Raw genomic sequence first — 4,714 nt, 5'->3', positions numbered from 1 at the left:
TTCATGTATGATATGCTTGATGTCATCCCACAACTCTTCTGGTCTTCAGTCTTTAGTGTTTAATGTATCAAATCTGTTCTTCAGATGATCTCTAAATCCAGGTGGGATCTTTTGTTACAGGTGTGTTCAAATTTTCCACTTCACTCTGTGTTAGTTTAGGTAGGTCATGCTTTTCTTTAAAAATATGTCCATTGCTTCTAGATTTTCAAAATTGTTGATGTACAGTTCTGTTATTATCATTTTCATTTCTGTTGTCATGTCACCCATATAGTTTTTTATGTGTGTTATTTGCATTTTCTCCTCATATTCTTTTGTTAGATTTTTCAATGGTTTGCCAATGTTATTAATACTTTCAAAGAACCAACTCTTTGTCTTGTTGATTCTTTCTATTGTTTTTCTGTTTTCTATTTCACTTTTTTCTGCTATAATCAATATGTCTTTTGTTCTGGTGGCTGTCACTTTGCCGCTCTTTTTCTAATTGTTGGAAATTTTGCATTGGTGTGCTAATTCTGGTTCTTTCTTCTTTTTGGATTTGTGCATTTATTTCTATAAATTGTCATCCTAGAGTTGCTTTGCTGTATTCCAAAGGTCTTGGTACGTTGTATTTTTTTCTCATTTGATTCAAGGAAGTTTTTAATTTCATTTTTTATTTGTTTTATTACCCAGTGGCTTTTAAGTAGGGTGTTATTCAATTTCCATGTATTTGATCTTTTTTCCTTGATCTTCCTAGTGTTGATTTCTAATTTTATAGGAATTTGAAAAGATGCTTTGTAGTATTTTGATGTTTTGAAATTTATTGAGGTTTGCTTTGTGTCCTAGTATATGATCTTTTGGAGTCCTGGTGTGGTTCTGTGGATTAATGCACTAGAATGCAAGTTGCTTTGAACTGCAAGGTTGGTGGGTCAAGTTTACCAGCCGCTCCTCACAAACCCTATACAGGGTCACTATGGGTCAGAACCAACTCGACAGCACTTAACAACAACAACAACTTATGGTCTATTATGGACGATATTCTTTGTGCACTAGAAAAGAATGTGTATTGTGCTGTTGTTTAGTACTCTGTATAAGTCTATGATGTCAAGTTGATTGATTGTGTTGTTTAGTTTGTCTGTGGCTTCTTTGAGTCTCTTTCTAGTTGTTCTGTCTTTCATTGAAAGTGATGTATCAAAACCCCCTACTGTTGTAAAGTTATTTCTTTCTTCAATTCTATTAGAGTTTGCGTTATATATTTTGAGGCTCTTTCATGGGACCATAGATGTTTATTATGATTATGTCCTCTTGTTCAATTGACTCTTTTTTCATGAGATAATGTCCTTCTTTTTCTTTTATGCTGGGGGTTGTCTTAAAGCCTTTTTATCAGACATTAATATTGCTACTCCTGCTTATTATCAGTTACTATTAGTTTGATATATTTTTCTATCCTTTGATTTTTAATCTATTTTTGTCTTTGTATGCAAGGTGTATCTCTTGTAGACAGTATGCTGAAGGCTGCTGTTTTCTTATTCATTCTGCTACTCTCTGTCTCTTGACTGGGGTATTTAGTCCATTGACATTCAGTGTAGTTATCAATAGGTATGAATTGATTGCAGTCATTTTTCCATATATATTTTTGTGTGTGTATGCTATTGTTTTCTTTGCTCCACATATTTTTTCTGTGCTGAGTTCATTTTGTTTGTGTGTTTTTTGGCAGTTTCTTTACTGCTGTTGTTTTAATGTTTACAAAATCTTCATGGCTCTCCCTTTTCTTCATTTCATGTGAAGGTGTATTAATTTTCTTTGAGGTTACCCTATAATTCATTAATTTCTTCCCCAGTTTCAAACAGTCTGTTTTATCTTGAAATCTACTTGAATTCCTCACCATTTGAAAATTCTGAAATTTTTACCTCTTTTTACTTTGTAATTGTCTTATTATAAATTTTATCTCTGGTTCCTTATTTTCAGTCTTGTAGGTTTGTTTTATCTTGTTGTTGTTGCTAAGTGCCGTCAAGTCGGTTCTGACCCATAGAGACCCTGTATAGTGTTTCCAAGGAGCAGCTGGTGAGCTTGAACCACCGACATTGCAGTTCAAATGGCTTTGCAGTCTGGTGCATTAACCCACAGTGCTGGTTACTACAAATTCCTTTAATTTCTATTTATCTGGAAAAGTTCTAATTTCACTGTAATATTTGAGGGACAATTTTTCTGTGTGTATGTTTCTCCCCCTACCCCATGAAATGATTTTTATTTTCTACAAAAACTTATGCAAAAATCAGATGAAAGAATAAAAGCATTTATCTCCTTTGCTTCAATCTTTGCTCAAATAACAAGCATCCCAAATTGCAAAAAAATACAATCAAGATGAAGTGACTTTTCAAAGGCAATCTAATTACACACTTTTTCCTCCTCCCAGTAATCAACTCAACACTTCAGAGGCATCCTGTGTTTCAGTTCCAAGCAAATCACAGGCACTAAGGTTGTAGTTCTCTGACTGCTCCTGCTTCTAAAACACTTTTGCTGTTGTGACTTCTAAGCCTCTACCACTTGTCACCAGGTTGGATTCCAGTGAGAGGATTGGAGGATATTTTGGGATCTTCCAATATTTAGTTCACCATCCAAATAAGATTGTTTCTCCCCCATTTGTGGCCCAGTACTCAGAGGAACTCATTTCTACCTCTTCCAGGACAACTAAGAAACAGTTTCCGTTTCTTGACAAGCAAGGCCTTCAGGAAGAGTTGTTCCACAGGATCTGTGGAAGTGAAATCTGAATCTGTCCGTGGCGGGGGTGGTTTCCAGGTTAAATTAGGCCACTGACACTCTCCTGGTAGACACTTGGTGGGCAAACAAGGCTACGGGATATACCACAGAGGAGGTTCCCACCACTAGACAAAAGTCACAGAAGGTAAGCTCTCGGTCCACCTCATCCAGGATGGCTGGATGCAGATTTTCTCCAAACCACACAAGGTGTGGCCGCAGCAAGCCCCCACATCCTGCCTATTCACACTGAGTACATTTTTCAACTGGGATCCTACCATCTTCAGTTTCAGGTTCTGCGGCACCTTTTCCTGATAAAGCTGGACATTGGACTCTTGTAATTCTCTGCCACGTTTCCGCAAGAGGTGCATCGAGTTTTAAATAAACTACCACGGATTTCCAGAAGGTTCTTGGTGCCGGCTTTGTGATGCTGCTCGTCGGTGTTCTGGGTGATGATCACAACGTGCTGCCCCTGCTCATGCAACTGGGCCTCACATTCAGCAATGGAGAGATGCCCAGGGTTTGGGTCCTTGCTCTGCATCATCTCCCAGAGATAGTGGTAGAACTCCCACACTCGCGATGGGTCTCAGGCAAAGGCCTGAGGAATAGCCAGGTCCTGAGCTTGCCATTTTCTCCAATAACCTCTGGCTTCTCTGAAAGCAGGAACCCCGCTTTCGGCGCTAACACCAGCACCTGTGAGGATGACTATGTGCTTTGTTTTTGCAAAAACCTTCCGAAAGTCAGCCATTATTTGAACTTGGACGAGCCCATGGTTGGGCAAATGTTGGTTTGTGAAGATACTGGAGACTTCAGTCCGTAATACAGCTGGGAAATGAACTGCTTGGGAATAATCTGGAGAGGAAGCATGAGGAACTCTTTATTGTACTAATATTTGAAGTGAACTGCACCACTGGAGATGGGACGGTGGCTGCCTGTGTGTATGATTCTTGGTTGAATTTTTTTTCTTTCAGAGTTTTGTATAAGTCATCCCATTGCCTTCTTGCTTACATGGTTTCTGCTGGGAATTTAGAGTTTAATCTTGCTGGTTCTTCTTTGCAGGTAACTTTTTGTTTTCCCAAACTGCTCTCAAGGCTCCTTGTTTTCAATTTTGGAGAATTTGATTATGCTATGTCTTGGTGATTTTCTTTTTGGGTCTATACTGTTTGGGGCTTGTTCAGCTTAATCAGCCTATCTTTCATGGTGTTAGGGAATTTTTCTTCCAACAGCTCTTTGATTATGTTTTCTGTGCTTTTCTTTGTGTTTTCCTGTTCTGGAATTCTGATAACCCATAAGTTATTCCTCTTCGTGTTGTCCCACATGTATTTTTTCATTCTTTATTCTGATTGTTCTTCTACTTTACTAGTATTAAGAAATTTATCTTCATGCTCACTAATTCAGGTTTCCATTGATTCAAATCTACTCCTTTGTCCTTTCAATATATTATCCATTTCTGAAACCTTATTATTAATCTTTTGGATTTCTATTGAGATGTTTTGTATTCACTCCAACCCTTTATCAGTATTGTTTGTTTATTCCTGTAGTATTTTCCAGAATTCATTTTTTAAAACTTTCTGTCAATTATTTAGAGGTACCTGAATATTATTCTCTTGGATTATTTTCCAGGTAGTTCTAATGCCTTTTTACCCCCTCAAATATATTTTCTAGCTCTGCCTCTTTGTCACTTGTTTGAGCCAATCTGTCTTATCCTTCATGTGATCAGAAATTGTCTCTTGATTCTGAGACATTGTAGGGATGTTATATTTGTATTAAACTGATGATTGTATTTTGTGGTCTTCTTAGGCACTCATCAACTGTCTCCTGGTGGGTGTGATTAGAGTATGTAAACTTGTGTACTATCTATTTGTGCAGCTCAGTTTAGGATGGGTTTCTCTGAAGTTAGTTGTTGTCGTTGATCATGTGTACAGCAGCTGGTATTGACTTCTGTCCAGTTGTTGTTGTTGTTAAGTGCCATAGAGTTGGTTCC

General features: G+C 37.7%; 1 pseudogene; it reads right to left on the bottom strand.

Moving 5' to 3' along the window:
* Positions 1-2,664: 2,664 nt before the first annotated feature.
* Positions 2,665-3,597, bottom strand: LOC102840866 (annotated as a pseudogene).
* Positions 3,598-4,714: the final 1,117 nt, after the last annotated feature.

This window comes from Chrysochloris asiatica, unplaced genomic scaffold (assembly GCF_000296735.1).
Source record: "Chrysochloris asiatica unplaced genomic scaffold, ChrAsi1.0 scaffold00003, whole genome shotgun sequence".
NCBI lineage: Eukaryota > Metazoa > Chordata > Mammalia > Afrosoricida > Chrysochloridae > Chrysochloris > Chrysochloris asiatica.
This window is presented reverse-complemented; position numbering and strand designations above follow the sequence as displayed.